The sequence below is a fragment of the Balaenoptera physalus genome (genome assembly GCF_965194825.1).
Source record: "Balaenoptera physalus genome assembly, chromosome: 21".
Classification (NCBI taxonomy): Eukaryota; Metazoa; Chordata; class Mammalia; order Artiodactyla; family Balaenopteridae; genus Balaenoptera; species Balaenoptera physalus.
This window is the reverse complement of record NC_138902.1, coordinates 15,506,498-15,527,347: the sequence shown is the minus strand read 5'-3', so window position 1 is coordinate 15,527,347 and position 20,850 is coordinate 15,506,498.

Genomic DNA, 20,850 nt, shown 5'->3' with positions numbered 1-20,850 from the left:
GTTGCTTTAGACTCTTTCCTCAACCGTATTATTTTTTTGAAAAATCACAGTGACGATAAAAAACAGCGCCCAGGCCAGACCCTCCAAGCGGTGACAAAACCAAAAGTGTTGTCACACGCAGACGCCACACCAGGAAATGGTGGCCCTTAATTATCAACATGCTTTCTTTTCTCAGGGGGTTGGGGGGAGTGGAGCTTTGAAATACTGTTCTTTAAGGACACTGGATCACCATGATATGGGCCCCGTTTTTCTTGTCAGTCTAACAATTTGGATATTGTATTGCTCGCAGAGAAGTCTTGTTCTCAGGAAGACTTTTCTACGAAGGGTCCTTATCAAACACACCAATGGCCCAGGAGCTATAAATAGCGGATGAATTTTAAATTCACATAAAGTTTGATTTGACAAACTGGGTACTCGGTGCAAAACAGATCAAATGAAGTTCATGAGTAGTCAGTGTAAAGATTTAAACCTATGAGAAGGGTTGGGGGAATGACACCCTTAAATAAGTGGGGAAGAATTTAAAAAATGGAAAAAAGGATGAAAGAATAAAATCTCATAGGGATAGATCAGCCCATGCAGAGTGAATAACAAGGTAGATGTGAATTGCAGAAAAAGTCTAATGCTTTGCTGTGTGCTGGGACTATGCCCGCCATGTTATGTATCTATTGGAAACAGTAAGTATGAAAGTAAGATGAGAAAATATGGGTAAAACAACATTGGTCCAGCAAGGAACCATCTAAAGAGACTCTGGACCCAGCCCCAGCTGGGCATCACGTCCTGTTTGCAGCTGAGCAGCTAAAGGGAAATGTGGAAGGAAAAGTGGTAGAAAGGGCAAGAGAGCAAGACCTGTGAAAAGACTTCAAGCCCCAGAATTATTTCTTCCAGAGCAGAAAAGTCTAGAAGGAAGGGGATGAGTGGAGCTGAGTTGATTTAACAATGGGCTTCAAGCCAATGAGAGGCTCTTACTCTCAGAGAATGGTGCCCAGCTGGTCCTCTCTGTGTCCTAGGAGGAGAAAAGGGCAAGGAACTGGTTTGACTCACTGTGGTAAGGACCCACTAACCCCAAATATGTCGCCTTGGAACGGTTGGCTTTAAAACCCGTGTAGAACAGGTTTCTTTTCTCCTGTTTCCTCACCTCTGTCTCTCCCATCCAGGAGAGCACTGGATTCTAGATGGTGAGTCTCGTCAGCCAGATCTCCCTGAGACCTGCTATCCAAAATGCCCTGGAATACAGAGAATGGAAGTGACCCTGAATGGTCCTTCAGGCCATCCCTCTGTCTCTGGGCATCTCGACCATTTGAAACAGGCCTCTAAACTTAGTCGATATGGGCATCGCAACCCACCTGTGGTGGATTCCAAAATATTTTTGGAATATTTTGGGCTTCCCTGGCGGTGCAGTGGTTAAGAATCTGCCTGCCAATGCAGGCGACACGGGTTCGAGCCCTGGTCCGGGAAGATCCCACATGCCGCGGAGCAACTAAGCCCGTGCGCCACAACTACTGAGCCTGCGCTCTAGAGCCCGCAAACCACAACTACTGAGCCCACATGCCACAACTACTGAGCCCGCGTGCCACAACTACTGAAGTCCGTGCACCGCAACGAAGAGTAGCCCCCGCTCGCCGCAGCTAGAGAAAACCCGCACTCAGCAAAGAGGTAAAAATCCAAAAATATCAGCACAAAGAGACACGCGATCATGTCCTAACACCTTTTAAAAGAAAAATCTTAAACTAAAGTCAGTGGGGTGGAAGATGGATGAGAAGGAAGATGCAGGATCCTTCCCAGAGGCCATAGGAAGAGCTACATGAGCCAGGGTAGCTCCTGGCCCTTGGGGACCAGAACTGGACACTCATCCTCCCTTTCTTCCTCTTGTCTGTATCTTCACATAGTTGTGGATATGACCAGAGGAAGTGAAGGGCCTACTTGGTCCCAGGTTACCAACCCAAGAGGAAAGGGCCCCCGTCCCTCTCATAGCAGGAGTGGTTTTGTGTCTAAGTTAAATCAGCGGCCGTGAAATCCTGTCTGTTGATGCAGTGTCATCACTGGTCCCTCAGCACCAGGCAGCTCTGGGTATTGATGAAGAATCTGGTTTCTGGAGACAGAGGGCTTGGAACCATGGGCAGGTCACCTAACCTCTTTGTGGCTCTGTTTACTTATCTGTAGAATGGGGACAAGCGTAGTACCTACCTTGTGGAGTTGCTGTGAGGATTAAATAAGTTAATATGTGGAAAAGGTTCTAATCGTGGCTGGCACACCTTTAACTATTAGGGAGGTATTTGCTCATTTTTTTAAGACTGTTTCTTTTTAGTGGTGAAGACCTAGACTGATCCCAGATCCACACTCACACTATGACTGTCATTGTGCTATAACAAATTGCAGCCATCAGATTCTTTACTTATCAAATATCCCACTGGATTATATGGACATTTTATCCACTACGCAGAAAGCACAAATTCCGAATCTTATATGTCATCAACTGCAGAAATACAAACTTGCTTGGAGAGAGGCTTTTATACAGTTCTTTAATAAAATATATGTATGTTAAAGGATTTCTGGCAAAGACACACCAAAAAAAAAAAAAAAGATTAAAAAAAATCTTTCACAATCATTGCTACCCTGGTCCCTACTTGCATTTTGTCATTTTTTTTCTTCCCTGTATTCTGATGGACACTTTAATGTAATTATAACTGTTCAGTGTGTCACTACTTCCCAAAACTCTGTTCTGCTGAGCCTTAATGCTTGAGGCTGGTAACAGATGTTGGTTGGATAAAGGACTCTGGGGTGAAATAAGTTCAAGAAGCAAAAGGTTAAACCACAGGACTTCCCAGAACCCTCGGCGTTGATGTGCACGCAGTCCTGAGAGGGGCACGGGATACCAAGCATTTCCCAAATACATTTGACGCTGGAGTCATATTCCAAAAGAGACACTTTGCAAAAATGCTACTCTACAACTTTGTATTCTGCTTATCATAAGCATTTCCATATTTTTCTTAAACTTTCTTCACATCCTTTTAAATCATTGCATAATAATCTATTAAGAAGATACACCTTAGATTCCTTAACCATTCTGCTACAGTTAGACATTTAGGTTAATTTCCACTTTTTACTAATCTAAATAAAGCTGCAACTAACATCTTTTTGCAGTGTAAGTTTTCCAAAACAATGGAAATGTGTTTAGGATTCATTTCTTAGGACAGATTCCCAGGAGGAGAATTACTGGGTCAAAAGATATTCATGTTTCAAGTTCACAGTGCAAGGTGCCAATTTGTTTTTCAACAAGCCTGTATCCATTTTCACTACCCAGCAGCGTGTGACAGTGCCCACACGCCACACCCAGAGCAAGGCGACTGGCCAAGATGCTAAAAGTGGGGCTGCCGACGACGGTTACTTTCATCAGCCTTCATGAGCACCACCTCTGGTGACAGCCTTTGAAGCTGTCAGATCTCATGCCAGCCCCTCTCCTCGCTCCGGCTTCTCTCTCTCCTCAAACAGATTCAGATGTGCCTCTGGTTGTGCCATTTCTGAGCTACCTGCACAGAATAAAGCCCACCCGAACACCCCTGCCCCCTGACACTAAGGAGGCGTCAAAGAGGTTCTCCTCCCAGTAGGTAAATGTTTAACAATCAGCTTTCCAGGAGGGAAAAAGCCCTGATTGGTAGCATTTGCCGCTTTCTGTGGTGTAAATACTCTCACCATGGTTGATTTCAAGTGAACGACCTCCTGACATAATGTCACTGGACTTGGAGTTGGGAAGTGATGGACACCGTGGGCTCTTGAGTCAGGAGGGCGGCTCCAGACACCCCTACCCAGCTGCAGTTGCTGGCGCCCTGAGTTGCTCTCCTCTCTCCCCCCAATGACTCCTCACCCGTGTCTGCATGCTCCTCCACATCCAACCGTACCCAGCAGCCTCCTAAGCCCTGTGCTCACAGCCCCTGAGCTGCAGTGACATCTACGCTCATCCTACACTGGGGCTCCAGCCTGATTCACTGCAGAGGTCCATAGGGTTCAACTGTCAGGAACCCCAGCCCATTGATACTTACCCCTAAGCCATCAACTCACACTGACCCCACTGTGCAGCCGTCCCCCAAACCCCACCCTTTGGGCTCTGGACACAGAGTCTTGGACTATCTTTCCTCAAGCCACACCCATCCCCAGCTCCTGACCTCTCCTCCACTTCCATACTAATCAATTTCCTGACCTCCTTCTCTGCTTCCAGTTTTCCACCCAGGATTTACTCCATGGATCTGATGACAAATTCAGTTTGCACGTTCATGAACCAAATTGGATGAGATTTTTAAATCATTCCCTCTCTCGCTCTGGCTGTTGCAGAAACTCCCTCTGCCCTCCCACTGGCCTCTGTGCCATGAACATGCATTTACCCACCGAGGATAGAATGGTCCCTGAACCTCATGGGAATTCCCTGGTACCCTCCCAGCCCTCCACCCCCAGGACCTGACGCTGTCCACCATGTCCTCAACTGAGTATGGTCAGAGAGTCTTAACTTCCAGGCTGGAGGCTAAACTGAATTCTGAGCTGCAACACCTTGCTGTGTGCTCCATCCATCTGACTGGATAGCCCATGACTGTCTATTCCAACATTACACCTGGAAATCACTTCGTCCCCAGCTGCTGCCCAAGCCATGCCAAGAGGGACAAGTGGGGCTGCCATTCCTAAAGCCTCTACAAGAAAACACTTTCCCCACCGCAGCGTGCACTTCATCCTCCTGGTGAAAGCCCCCTCTGGCCCTACTGTTTACTCTTCCTCCCGTGGTCCTCCATATGGAAACCCTGACCGTCCTCATGTAGCCTCAGCTAGGATGAGTAAGCTAGGATTGCAGAAGAAGACGGCAAAAGTGAAAAACGTAAGAGGAAAAGGAAAAGGGGAAGAAAATGACACGGCAAAATGGAAAGGAACCGTAGAAGGTACGTAGAAGGATGACAGAATGCAGAATGCATTACGTTCTCCAACATTCCATGGGATTTCCAGACCCTAGAAAACATAAATAATGCCTCCTACCTAAAAACAGAGAAATGGATGGATTACTTTGAAGATCCCTACCAGGACCCCCATTTCAGCCAACTGCACTGTTACCCCATCCAAACATGCGTATGAAATAGTTAACAGTAATCACCCTGAGAGGAAACAGGGAGGGTGCCTGACAGTGTTACAAAGAAGCATATAGATCCCCATATTTTCTCCAAAGGCAATCTATTCTAAGCTTGGATGCAATCTGGAAGTTACTCTTCCCCCAAAATGAGTCGAGCTCAAAGCCCTTCACCCTACCACAGTGCAGGGCACCCTGCTGAATACGGAAGCAGAAAGCAGGGACTAGGCAGTGAGAAACAGAAAGCAGGATCATTCAGATAGAAATCCCATATAAAGTAAAGCCAGTAGTTGGCATTTGGCTGATCATATTGGAGGAAGCACCCTTCCTAAGGGGTATCGCTGAGAAAGATTCTTAAGTGAACCTGGAGGAATTGCATAGACAGAGACAGAGGACCTTCTCTGGTTAGTAATAAGGACCTTAATATAAGAAACATGGGATCGCAACCCAAACCACTGGGGGACAAGTACGGCACAGAGCACAGGAGGAAAAAACAAAAATAGGGTAACCTGGAAAAAAGAAAAATAGAGGGTAAATCATAATAAAAACTATCCCCTCCTCCGCATTCCCAGCCACACACGGTTTGGTTAATTCCTTAATGAGGATGGATTGTAATTAATATCAGAACAACACCGTGTAATCATTGCCTATAATTGAGTTAACCATAGACTAAATCAAAGAGAGTTTGCATTCTATAGCGTGAGTTTTCAATTCATCTTTTTGGGAGTGGGGAGCGTGCTTCATAAAGTCTTTTGATAAAAAGCACCTCCAGGAACAAACATATATCAGATGGATCTTTGGATGTTACATTCAAGACAACGATGTTCAGAACTGCCAGAGCCCACAGCTGCATCCCTTACAGACTTCTGCTTTAAACAGACTTATTCCTACCCAGTCGTCCAGCCCAGAGGAGGCGCAGCTACTGGCTGATCCAAAACCTGACTTAGAGTTAAGGTCCTCTCTTGGTCCTCTGGTTGCTGGGCCCTCGCGTGGGCTCTATGGGCTGTTTCCGTGGGTCCCTGACCCCTCACTTCTAGAGGCTGCAAATCCTCAACCCGTATCTCTCTCGTTCTACTTTCTCCACCACATCCCCAGGGACCGAAAAGCTCTTTTCACTCCCTTCTTGGCTCTCAAAGTGCGAACCATGAACCACTGATGGTCATAGAGTTCAGCAGAGGAAGAATTACAGGTCTCCAACTGCTCCAACATGCAAATCGCACACAGTTCATGGAACTTGGACTTCTACATGATGCAGTCTTTGTTGGGGGCAGAGGGCAGAGAGATGGAGGTGGTAGGTGGGCTGCAGTGAACTGACACGGTTTGGGTTGTGGGGACGGCTGGCCACATGCAGGAGCCCTTCCTCCACCTCCCAGTTCTTCCCACCAGCCCTGGGAAGCCCTGGCTGCTGTCCTGGAACTGTTGTTCTTTCCTCCAGCCGCTGTTTTCTTTGCTGGCACCCCCCTCCCCTCACACTTTACTCCCCGGAGGGGCCAGCAGAATCCTTCCGAGGGGCACAGGGCTTTATCAAAGGCAAGGAGACTTCTTTAAATCCAAATTAATTCATTAATTTAGGAGAGACCTCTAACTCTCCCTTCTTAACTCAGCTTCCCTGGACCCTTTCCCTCTTTGCGCTCTAAGTTCCTCCTTCCCTCCCCATCCATCAGACTCACCATCCATTGACCTCTTTGCCCCGAATCCCTCCCTCCCCTCCTGGCCTCCCTGCAGCATGGGGTCCGGGCGGCTGAGGTTCAGAGCTCAGATTCCCGGAAACTGCTCATCGGTATCTAAACGGCAAACCCCTGACCCCGTCCCCTCCATCTTCATCACCCTCTGGAACAGTCTAAAGTTTAAACCCTTGACCTCCTTCAGGAACCACCAGGCAAGCAGCTAACCACGCCCCCCCACCCCACCCCCCACCCCCCAGCTCTAGAGGGAATCAAGAGCCTTAGAGAAAATGCTGGATGCATGGCTCCCCCGGGACCCAGGCATCCACCAACCTCTCACCCCGCCGAGCGTCCTCTAGCACCACCAGGCGGAATCTACCAGAAAGAGGCAGAAACACCCCCTTCTGCCCCCATCCCCAGCCTCCTGTCCCCTCTGCCAGCTTTCAAAGGCCACCCTTCGACAGAGTGAGTGACACTAAAAACAGCAGCTCTCCCCCTCCCGCTCCACCTCCCGCACGGGCTGCTCACTGATAGTAATGGGCCAAGACACTTTTATTATCATTATTAATTAGCACTTTCAAGCAATGGAATTAAATCAATATGGCAGACTGAAACTAATTTTAACAAGCCATTGAGATCAATCATTGGGACTTTTATCTACATAAATGCCACTAAACTCAGCTCGTTAGGGTAACATTAGCTGGAAAGAAAAAGAAGGGAGACTGGCGGGGTTTTAATTAGGAAGACATAAACCGAGCCACAATTTTTCTTCTTTGATTTGCTTTTAATCTCGTCTGCAGAGCTCTTCTGGTGTTGCCTAGGCTGATGTTTAGTCCCAGGCCACTTCCGCGGGAAGGGGAGGGGTGAGTGAGGAGAAGCCAAGGGCAAGCAGAGAGGGATGCTCGAATGGGATGGTCCCTTTCCTGGTCTCACCCCAGGAGGCGCCTGGGCCTCCCCCTGCAGCCCCTAAATCTGAAGTCTCAGATTCCCATCATCAGCACTGACCACCGCTCCCTCTGTGTTCACCTCTGCTTAGCATTTATTCATATCTGCATTATATGAAAATTATTTATGTCCAATAAATAATTGGATGAGAATGTGGATGGAAAGAAACAGACCAATGCCTCACACAGTTCTAAGCTCGAAGAGCAATTAATGATTATTCCAACTCGCCATCGTTTTCTTCATCCTTACAACAATTTGAACGGTACTTTATATTTTCAAAGCCCTTTCACATGTGTCGTCTTACTTTTCACTGACAACCTAACAGAGAAGGAAACTGGCAACAAACAGATACAGTCACTTTCTTAAGGTTGCAAATTACAAAGTTGGGACTCAAATCCAGGTCTTCTCCCGTAGTCTACTGTCCTTTCTTTATAAAATATCTCCCTATCTAAAAAACATCAGGCAAAGCCCCAAAAGCCTGCTATTTTGTTTAACTACACTTTACAACTATTTGTAAATTTTGAAATGTTGGCACATTCTCAAGTCCTTTCCACACCCCACCACTTACGGCCCTCACTAGTCATGCTAATAAGATGCCCTGATTTTTCAAAGCCCTGGATCAGAAAATGAACCCACTTTCTTGACGGTGACTGATAAAGACGGGCCAGAACTCTGAGAGCTGGCCACATTTTCTACATCCTTTGGGCCTTTCTGCCAGGTACCTTGCCCCGGGAGTGATCCATCACTACGGCATCTCCTAAAGTACAGGAGGAGGAGGCTGTGTTAGGATGGGCCTCAGACACCAAAGGCAGCATCGGGGGTACCTCCCTTTGCCTGTCTGTTCTTGTGTGGTATGGAGAGTTCTCAAGTCACAGAAGCTTGGGAAAAAACAAGTTTATGTGATAGTCCCAGATCTTGTTGCTATTACACCATGAAGTAGCTAAAACTGAGCAGTTTCCTCTCTGGAGACTCACCATATCTGGAGCCCCCCAAAAACAAGACAGTGGGAAGCGATAGGGTTTGAGGGTAGAATCCCTGACACAGGTTGATCTGTGTTACCCCCCAGCTCTCGAGTGAACTGTCCATAGTTCCAAGACCAACCCAGTCATTACTTCTCAGTTCCAACTTTTACCTCAGTGCTATATTTTGACTCAGAAACTAAACATTTCGATCGCCCTTGAGATTTCTCACTGAAACAAACTCATTGCCATCCCCTCCCCTCACTGTCTCCCTGACCTTATCAAAAATATCTTAACTTCCTCATGTTTAATCATGATCCCACCACTCTCAGCGTCTCTCAGACTCAAGACCCTGCAGTCGTTTGTAAAATTCCTTCACTGTAGTTCTCCAAATTCAAAGAGTTCTCCATTCAAAATGTAAGTGTAGACTAGGTACTAGGTATAGACATTAGTCAAGACTCTTCACATCTCAGGTTTGGAAATCTACAGCAGTTCCCAGATTGCCTCCCCAACAATGGAGTCCTCCCTAGTTAATCCTTCTAAGTCAGGGGTCAACAAATCTCTTCTGTAAAGGGCAAAATAGCAAATATTTTAGGCTTGGTGGGCCATAGAGTCTCTGATGCAATTACTCAACTATGCTGTTGTGGTACAAAATCAGCCACAGACAAATATAAATGATGGGCATGGCTGTGTTCTAATAAAACTTTATTTACAAGACAGGTGGCAGGCTGGATTTGGCTCACAGGCTGCAGTTTGCCAACCCCTGTTCTGCATTGTTCTTGTATTAATCTTCCTTAAACACCATAGTTCTTGTCATTTTTGCAGTGTTTTGCAGAAGACATGTAATTAGGTCCGGAAATAAGCCTTGAATTCTAGTCTTCTATAGCAGACACTGTTGATGACCTGTCCCATATTTCCTTACCCCTCTTCTGAGTTGACCTGCAACCTCAGGGGACAGTTGCCAGGAGCACTGATAGCTTCCCACCTGAGCCCACATCTCTTTGCTTCGCTGCCTGAGTGCTTTCTCTAGTGCCCTGGGAGCTTGCTTAGCTGTTTGAGAAGGACAGAAATGCTGGGAATTTAACACCCTCAAGAGCAACCCTCACCGATGGGGGATGTGAATTGTGAATAACTATTATATTTTCTCATCCCTTAGGAAGATAATTCCGAGGTGCATTCTGCATGGATGCACAGAGGGTCTCGGCAGGATTGCAAGCCAGTTGCCCACAGCAGTAACCCATTGATTCATGTCTCTTCGTTGGGTTTTCTCCCATTGCTGGCACATTTTCCCCACTCCCTATTGCTTCCTAGGGTCTGAATTCAGGAAACTAAACTAAGATGTCTTCTGACTCCTAGTCCAGGACTTTTTGTTTTAATTCCCTTCATAAGAGTCTGCAATGGCACTTTTGCTTCTGGCAACATGGCAGACTAAGCATTCTAAAAATATCTTCTGACCCTAACACTTAGGTACTGGACAAATAACGGCAAACACACTTTTAAATGTGTTTATGTGTTTTCAAGAAAGGAAAGTCTCCAAGGGCCACATACATTACTTACACAAACAAACAGAGTAAGCTGAGACGAGAGGGGTAAGTGATGTCCTGAGGGCAAATGCCAAAACCTAGAGTTTTAGAGATTCATGTGGCCTTGATGTGAATGGGAAATGGGAGGCCAGGCCTTGGCCTCCTGCAAGGTTGAGTAGCTAAACTCCATATAAAGCTACATCCTCATTTAAAGGGAAAACTGAAGAAAAATACAGCTTTCTTAGCAAAGGAAATCTACCTCTGTGGTGGCTTTATATATATTTCATATATAAAAATTACTCTTCCCTTAGAATTCATAACCTAGATCTGTTCTCACTGGAAGTCAGGAGCTGAATTCATACTACCCGCATGTAAGGGAAATCTCAAGCTGAGAAACTGAGTTAAAGTGATCCTAGTTTGGTAGTGCCCTCAATCCAAACGGAAGCAAATACACACAGTCTGGAATAAAATTCCTCAATCTGGACCCCACAGATTATGTCCAAGTAAACAAGAGCTCAAGTAAAAAGTTATCAAACACAAGGAGAAACGAGCTGCTGTAAGGCAGCATCAGCAGAAATGACAGATAACAAATGTATGCCCCCCAACGAGTTTGATTATAGAGTTATCAGGGAGTAAATGTAATATAACTAATGATGCAATTTTTGAAGAAAAGAGAGACAATTGGGAAAATGAACAAAGTGAAAGAGTAGAATCAAAAATAACCAGAAGAGTTTTTTTAATTAAAATTAAAAATGCAATCACTGAAATTAAAAGCTCAAAGAAAAGTTTTAACATCATGTTAGGCACCTCTGAAGAATAAATTAATGAAATGAAAGAGAGCTGATGAATTATGCAGAACCTAGCATAGAGAGATAGGAGATGGAAAATATGAATGAAAGAGAGGTCAAGAAACATGAAGGATGAAATTAGAAGGCATAGAGCATGTGTATTAACGTTATAGAAACAGAAAATGGAAGAGAGACAATATTCAAAGAGATAATGACTAAGAATTTTCCAGAATTTGTGAAAGATATAAATCTATACATAAAGGAAGTACAACTTTACAAAGCAGTATAAATAAAATAAAATGCATGCCTATACACCTTGTAGTGAAACTGCAGAACGGCAAAGACAATGAAAACATCTTTTTAAATATCCGAAAGAAAAGACTAATCACCAAAAATGGAAATACAAAAAGAAAGAAGAAAGAAAGAAAGAGAGAGAAAGAAAGAAAGAAAGAAAGAAAGAAAGAAAGAAAGAAAGAAAGAAAGAAAGAAAGAAAGAAAGAAAGAAAGAAAAAGAAAGAAAGAGAAAGAGAAAGAAAGAATTAGACCAGCAGCAGACTCCTCACTTGTGACAATGGAGGCCAGCATATAATGGAATAATATCTTCACTATGCTGGGAGAAAATAACTGTTAACCTTGGACAGTGTATCCAGAAAATTTGTATCTCAAGTTGCTTTCACTAAAAAAAAAAAAAAAAGAAGTATTTTTACTGCCATGATATCCTCACTAAAGGACTTACTTTAAGAAGTAAAATAATCCTAGAGAAAAAGCCTGCAATGCAAAAAGGAATTGTGAGTAATGAAAATGATAGCATGTATATAAAGCTATACAAATAAAATAAAAGTAATAATTTTGTGTGCTTAAAAACAAGAACTAAAATATGTGGGTAATCCTGGAGAGGGTGGGGTTGATGGGAGATAAAGCATTCCAAGATTCTCGTTCTTGAGGGAAGTGGGGTTAAGATGTTAATATATTTTTGATTGTTAAGTGCACAAAATAAAATTTAAAGGCTAATCTTTAAATGAATATAGAGTGAGTAATTTCCAAAACTAGTAAAGGGAAAACAAAGTTAAGAACAAACAATCCAAAAGAAGGCAAGGAATAAAGAGGCAGTGGGGGAGGAACATAGAAAAAGTGAGATTAATAGCATGAAATGACAAAGTAGAAGTTTAGATAGATAGATAAGTTAAAAATCAAATGAAGCTTAATATATATGTGACAAAATTAAACCCAAAGGCAAGGAGAATAATTAATATAAAATTCCAAATAATGATCACTCTTGGGGAATACCGAAGGTAACTACAGGGAAAGAGAACACAGAAGGGATTCAAGGGTATTTGTTGTGTTCTAATTCTTAAGTGGAATAAAGGGTACACAGATTTTGTTTCATTCTTTATACCTTTATACCTTATATAATATAAATATAACCTTTATACCATGTGTGTGTATTTATATAAATGAAATACTTCATTAAAAGTTTTTAAAAATTTTAAAGGATCTACAGTGGCTCTGTATTGCTCCATTAAGAGTAAACTGATCAGCCTGGCATTTTTAAGCCCTTCCTCAGCTGGCTACAACCTCTCTCTCACTGCTGCCCAACGTGGGTTTTTTCCTCTAGTGAGAATTCCTCATTGCCCTCCTTCTATTCTTTACTGCCACTACCAGATAATTTACGTCTCCAAGACTTTGTTCATTCTGTCCTCCTCATCTTTCCTTCTATCTATGATGCAAACTCTACACTTCCTGGGAGAAAAAAAAGAAATAAAGCATTTTCCCCTATATGAAGCCTTCTTGAGTTTATCCCAGGACACAAGGATCTCTCAATCATGTGAAATAGTTCCAGGACCAGTGAACTCCGTCTGCCACACGTTCTTGGTGTTCAGTGTGAGGGGAAGTCTTGTCTCTTAACTAGCCAGAGAGCTCCTTGAGAGCAAAGACAGAGTCTGATGTTTCCTTTTATAACTCACTACCTCTTGGGGAGCACTGAACTCATAAAATGCACTCAGTCAACCTGCACTGAAGAAAGGATAGCATGATATCAATTCTTAATTCTCATGGAACAGATTTTGTTTGAGAACCTGGAAAACTTTTCTGTCCTTGCTTCACTAGTCTTCCTGAGATCCAGGTGTAACCTGTCACACACCCCTTTTCTCCTTAAACCACTTTTATATTTAAACCTGTTCCATTTGGTTCCTGTTAGTTTTTAGCCTAACAGCCCTCATTCAGAAATCTGTGTCCAAGACTCAGGAAGCTCAGGTTCATCACTCAACAAAAATTTCAAATTACCACACACCATCGACCTTCAAGATTGCCCATGAACAATAAATCTGTGAATGCCAAGGGAACACTGAATTAAATTAGGCACTCAAGGTCCTCAACTAGTTCTCTACATGATCAGAACACAAACCTAAGTCTCTTGACACTGATTCCAGGCTCTTCTCACTCTCCAGCATGCTCATTGATGTTCTTGTAGAATTCACAAGTTCTTTTCTCTTCTAAGCCTCATAAAGAGGTTCCTGATAAAATAGCAATTAACCAATACCGCTGCCAATAGATAGCTGAGAACTATCTATTGGGATGTTCATTCATTCATCCATTTATTCATTCCACAAATGTTTATTGAGCGCCTACTATTTGACAGGCATTGTCCTCAGCTGTAGGAACATTTGAGTTAAGGGAATCTTGACAATAAAGTAAGTACGTCCCATATGTTTATGTCAAATGTTGACACATGCTACAGAGAAGAATATAGATGGAAGGGTGTTAGCAGTGTCACGAGGTCAGGGTGGAAATCTCAGGGCGGACAAAGAAAGTTTCCCTGAGAAGGGGACATTTAAACACCAGCACCCTGAGAATGGAAGCAGGAATAATGAAAGAATGAATGCAAATGAGTTGCCAGTAGCTCTTGGATAGCCTTCCAGATCTGATTCTTTGGTCTTTTCCTTGAACCAGGAAGATAATGAGGACAGAGTGCTGGCAAGGCTCTCCTCCAAGGCAAAGAAGTCACAGGGCTGGTGGGACCTGACATTAGCAAGCTGGGGTGGCAGCCAGCAAATCCTGCCTCTAAAGAAGTAAACTACAGACCAGGAAATCCCATTTTCATAGCAGACCTTTAAATCCCTTTGATTCTTTCTCTCTCATATAGATATCACACACTCACACGTATGAGCACATGCCCACACATCAGTTCCTAACAATTCTAACAAGACACTCTTTTACTGCTTTTGGAAGCTTTGAGGCAAACTCCTAGGACTTCTGTGATTCCACCAGATTACTTAGGGGTCAATCTATCAAGGCCAAAGAACTTCATTGGGAGGCTGAAGGAAGAGCTATTTGAACACAACCAGTGTGAAATCCTACCACTAAAACACACAAACAAAAGCCATGCAGGATAGACCTATGCAATGAGCTCACAATTCCCAGAGATTAATCAGTTACTGAAACTTAGCCAGGTCCCTCTGATGCCATTTAGGAAGACTTGAGACACTGATGTGACTGTGATATCCCACCTCTCACCCATCCTCCAAAGCAATGTGGGCTTCCTCCAGTATCTTCTATGGAAAGCATGGGTTTTGGAGTCAGATCTGTGTTCAAATCTCAGCTCTGTGTTTTATAGGAACTTGCTTTTTGGCCTAGTTTTCTTAACTTTTTTTTCTTCACTGTACAATCTTCTCTACCTACTCCATATTCCCAGGGAAAGATCCGGTTTTCTTGAGTATTTTATTCTGTTAGCCACTTCATGAGACCTCCTAGGGGAATTCTGGAGTAACAGTGGATGGTCCCAAACTGTTTTCTAAGGGCTTTCTGTTTCTCTATCTCATACAGCCTTTTAAAACCCTGTTATCCCAAGAAATTCAGCTCTGGCTCAATGCATACCATGTTCAGCAAAACAGAAGTTTCAATCTTTCTGCTTCACTATCCTAGCTAATGACTTCCATCCTCAAGGCCATCCCAGGGTCTCAGATGGCTTTGGGGTTCTAGCCATTACATCTGTGTTACAGGCCAGAAGGAGGAAAGGCAGGAGGACAAAAAGGGGACCCTCCAAGTGAGTCAGCTCTTTTCAAGGTGCCTTCTCAGAAGTCCCACAAATACCTCTGCTTACATCCCACTGACTAACACTTAGTCACAAGCCCACACATCACTGCAGGAGAGACAGCAATGTGCCTGGTTCAACATGAGAACCCCTTATTAAGGAGGAAGTGGAAAATAAATGCTTGGGTGGGCCACCAATGGTCTCTGCCAAAGTGCAGGATGCTACCATACTGGGGACATGGACGTGGGAGGTCATCCACATGTGGATCCCAGATTAAATGAGGATCTCATGCCTTTGCACTTTTGCACTTTTGCACCTTTGCACCTGCCTGGAGGCTCTTCTGCCCTTTTTACATGACTCTCCCTTTCTTTGAGACCCAACTGATATGACACTTCGAGAAAAATCTTCCTTACCCACCAGCCACTGCCCCACCCCTCACTTTCTGTTTTTCCTATTGCAGTGCTTTTCACATCCCTTGTAATTCTGTCTTTACTGAGCTTGTCAGAGTAAGAACCAGAATAAGAACACATCCCTGTGCTATACTAAGTGCTAGTCATTTATTTATTCCTATTATTTCTCTCTTTTTTCCCTTCATCTTTCTCACAGTCCATTTTCCATATTTTTCTTTTTCCCATTCCCTTGCCTGTTCCTTGGGGCTGCCGGGGGCATTGAAGGAAGGTCATCACTGAGTTCCACTGATGTTCTATAAGGTCAAAGAGTATCCTGACTTTGAATCTATTATATTAAAGCTTCAAAGCCAGAAATGGATTGCTAATGGGCCTCAAAAGTCAATACAGCTCCCAAGCTGTCTTAGGAAATAGTTTATGCTCTAGAAGAATCTGGTCAAACTATGCCATTTCAATGCTCTTGATCCTAAGAAATGACAGAGTTCCCCTTATACAATACCAGGACGAAGAGTGCGGCAAAGTACCAAAAAAAAAAAAAAAATGCTGCATCCTTTGCAGAGTGCATGAAGATTTCACATGAGTTGTGGGACTTCTCATGTCATATTGAGATAGTTTTTCTGAATGGGGCCTTCAAGGTCACACCCCCAAGAGATCATCAAGGAATGGGGAAGACTTCAGTCAGGAAACAGCAGTTGGGACACAGGCCTTCTGGGCTTCCATAAGCCCTTCTGGACCCAAAAGTCCCTGATTGTTTTCTTGGCTTTGCATCTTGGAGGTGGCCTATGGCAGGGTGAGGTCAGGGCAGTAAGTTTGTGGATGAGCTTCCCAGGTGATGAGAGCGGGCTGCCAGCATCTCATGAAGAAAGGCCAAAAGGCATGAAGGAAAAATTCTAAGAGCAAAGCCTGAAGCAACAAATGGCAAACCACTTCCTGCAAGGCAGATTACCAAATTTCCTATCAATTTCTACGTTTATCTCCCTTTTATTATACTCACTCCTTTCATAAGTCCTGCTTAAATGTTCCTTACTTATCTTTGTGGGCTTTACAGTATAAAGGGAGTGGTCTCAGGTCAATACTTGGCCCAGGGTGTAAAGTAACAGTAGTTGCTTCTTCCTCCTTCCCATCCCCCCAGGTCCAGGTAGTTGTTGAAATTATTATTGCTGAGGAGACAAGAAGTATTTACTTTTCCTAAGAAAGGTGATAGTCTGTAGTATAAGAAAAATAAGACAAAATTGCCTGCCAAAGAAACAACTGGGGTACAATGGAAAACACCTAATATTTCGAGTCAGAAAATCTTGGTTTGGACCCCTGTCCTGCCACTTCCAGAGTGACCCAGAACCAGCTACTTAACCTTTCTGAGCCTCAGTTTCCTCAACTTTAAAAAAGGGAGATAATAAAATCCACTTCACAGTGATGTCATAAAGATTAAATGAGATTTTAAACTGTAAATACAAACAGAATGTCTTGTATTAGAGCAGGTGTCTACAAATGGTTTTTTGAACCTGACTCAGACCCTGGAAGAGCAAATATCAGAACAAAAACTCTTACCTTCCTTTTCTAAAGCTAATATTTCCCCCTCCTTCTAGAATATTCTCTTCTATCCACCCCACAAGTTAACCATATACCTCCTAAATACTTCAAGATGTTGACTGGATTTCACAAAACTACCATCAATGCGTTCATATTGAGCACCTGATACTACAGCACTCTCCCAAGTATTTGGGGGCTACAGAGTAAACCAAGTGAGATTTACTATATTCAGAAGTTACAATTTATTTGGGGAGACAAGACTAAACCACTGGGAAAGAGTCAGCAAACAATAACCCTCATTCCAAGGGTCGGAGAGCCGATGTGGGATTTCAGCCAAATTCCTGAATATGTCTCTTCCATGTATATATTCAGGAACAGAGAGGAAAACTACAGAGGGTCCATGGGCCCTCTGAGCCCTCTGTAAGATGGATTTATGCCAAAACTTCCTTTATCACCTGGTCACCAGAAGTTCCCACTTTGACAAATGGATCACAGTAGCATTCGGGGACCCAGTTACTAGTGTCAGTTCAGAGCCAATTCAGTTTCTAGTAAGTCCCTGAAATGTCTGAAGATTTTCTTTCCCCACAGTGCAGAGTAAACTTAGTAAGTGGCCACAGGCCCCTTTGGAGAAGGCTTGGAGGAATATTTACAGAATGTGGTTGCAGCAGGGTTGCACAGAGCTGAGTATGCGTGCAGCCAGGTTGCACATCTTCAAGGGGGCCAGCCTCCCCATCAACCAAGGGGCTCAGGCTCTGTGATCTGGCTTATGCCTCAACACTAGGTAAGACACTAAGACTGTCCACTGTGTCCAGTCAAATTAAGTTCCTGGACATCAGATCTAGAGCGTTTTTGTTACATTGAGAAAGTAGTATTTTACTAGGCTTCCCATCTGCTTCATTCCTAAGAAAACAGTAATCAATTAGGTATGGCCAAAGAGCCCAGAAGGTCATTCTGTTTACCTCTTTGTCCCTTCTGCCCATTACAGTAGTTGTGTCTACCTTGTCTCTAGCAGTTAAAAGCTACTCCTTGGCCACTCGTTTTCCAGGATCTCCATGGAAACCAGACAGCACATCTAGTAGCTGCATCTCCTCATGTGTATAGAGGAAGCCATCATAATACTTTTCAAATATGTTAGTGCTCAAACCACTAATACGTTTCCCAACTTCTCTCCTTAATAAAGGGAAGAAATAAAGGCAACGTCTAGGGTCTCTTGGGGGATAGAGTGGGAGTGGGAAGGAAGGGTCTGCAGTTCACATCTGATAAATCCATTCCCATATTCCTATCTCATCAAATATTTGGAGTCAATCTTCCACAGGATGCTTCAACATCTCTGAATATAGGCCATTCAAAATTTCAGCCACCAATCAAGTAAACTGATTTTCAGAGCCACTTCTAACATTAGATCCATCATCTCTGGTAAGTGCACCTATATAATGGATTTGATTTGATCCAGTTTTATATTCCATTCTCCTTGTCCATCACATACATATTCCACCCAGATTTATGCTGATATAAATTAGCAACATCTTTCATTTATTTTGGAGTATGAACTATTTTTTTCGGGTCAGACAGAGACAACAGAGATGGGGGCTGGGAGACTTGAGAAGAATAAGCATCTTTTGCAAGGCACCTGCTCTAGGTGAGGTTATGACCCGGTCTTAGAAATAAAGGGAAAGCTGATCTTGTTGGCCCTAGAAGAGCAGGCTGCCTCCTCTAACAAGGGAGGCTTAAAGAGACTTGGAAATTCAAATCTCAGTTTCAAATGAGTCAACCCAGGTAGAAACTTGGTGGATCCATGACTTCATCCTACGTTATAATTCTACAGCCCACACAACTAAATTCCGAGTCTAATTTTCATCAAGATTCACCCTGTACACGGTAAGAGATTCTTCTAGGGTGTTGGTAAAAGCATGCTGGTTTTCTGAACATTTGAGCTGAGAGTTTAACTTTGTCATTGTCTATGTGTGAGTTCTCCAGTGCTCTTGGAAGCAGCTATTCCACATCTGGGTTCTTGTAGTTACCATTATCACCATATTAATCAAGCCTAGTAGCTACTTAATCCCCAAGGCACTGGTGCAGTAAGCGCTTTATCACAACCAGCCATAGGTGACAATTTTATCCTATTACCACCTCGTGCTATGGATGAGTAGTAACCCGTTTGCCATTGGCAAGGACTTCAGCATTGTGTTCAAGGCTAGGAAAAAAAACCAACCAGGCCCAGACATTTTTAAGGGTCCTGTGACCACTTCCATTACCAGCCAGTGTCCAATCAGGAAAATAGCCTACAGTAGATATAGCAACAGAAAGAAATTAATTGATCATGCAAGTACTGGAGGGCTGATAAAGGAAAAAGAAAACATTGATAGTAACTGGAGGAAGCAGCTAACACAGCTAAGGCTGGAGAAGAGGAAAGACGCTGAGGTTTTCAGACCTAGAAGCTTAAAGTAGGACCCCCAAGAAGCTGGGGCTCATGCTACTGAGAAGAGGGCATACTTGGATGCTGCTGGTTCCTTCTGCATTTGTAAGAGGAACTCAGACAGCTGGGACTTAGACCTCAGGTGAGGTTGGCTGCTGACCTTGCTCAGCTGCTGATGGTACCTCTGCAGGGTCACAGTGACGCTGCCTTCAAGGTAAGATGCTCTTGCTGAGCTTTGCTGATAGTACGGAAGTAAATAAGAAAGTGAAGTCCCTTCTTTCCTCCTGTCTCCCAATCTCCTTCCAGAATTCCCTACTGCAGAACTTAACAGGAACCCAGATGACAGAGGGGGAAGGTTGTTTGCAGAATCAAGTCCTAGCACTGGCATCACAGAGCAGAAACTACAATGGTGTCTTCGAAAGAAAAGGCAGCAGCTTAATAACCAGTACAAAAAGAGCTTACTAAAATGGATACAAGAAAAATAGAAAACCTGTATGTTCTGACGATTAAATAAATTTAAGCAGAAATCAAAAATCTTTCTACAAAGTAGCCTAAAAACCCAGATGGTCTCATCAGCAGGTTTAACCAATTAGTCAAGGAAAAAATAATTCCAATCATACACAACCTCTTCCTAACTCATTATATGAAGCTAGCATAACCTTTATATCAAACTCAACAAGATAGCACACAAGAAAAATTATCCTTCTATTGCATTCATGCACATAGGCGCAAACATTCTAAACAAAATACTAGTATAATGAATCAAGCAATATATTAAAAAGGATAATAAATCTTACCAAACTGGATTTATTCCAAGGACGCAAAGTTGATTAAATGTTAGAAAACCAATTAGTGTAATTCAACACATTAACATATTAAAGAAAACAACATTCAAACATCTCAATAGACAGAGAAAAATGTACTTGATAAAATTTAATGTCCATTCATAAGGAATAGAAGTAATTTATTTAAAGAGTTTATTTATTTAAAAATATAAATAATATAATATAGTACTTAAGGGTGGACTTTGAAAACTTTCCCTTTGAGATATGAACCAAATAAAAGATTCTTCCATAACCATTTTATTTCAACATTGTACTAGAGGTGCCAGCCAATACAGTAAGGCCAAATATGGAAATAAAAGGGATATTTAATGGAAAAGAAGAAACTGTAGGGTCACTATATGCAGCTAATAATTGTGTACATAAAAAATCTAGAAGAATCTACAGATGAATTCTTAGAATTAATTAAAAAAAATTTTAATCCCTTTTTATATGATCAACATACAAAAATCAATCGTAGTGGGGCTTCCCTGGTGGCGCAGTGGTTGAGAATCTGCCTGCCAACGCAGGGGACATGGGTTCGAGCCCTGGTCTGGGAGGATCCCACATGCCGCGGAGCAACTAGGCCCGTGAGCCACAACTACTGAGCCTGCGCGTCTGGAGCCTGTGCTCCGCAACAAGAGAGGCCGCGATAGTGAGAGGCCC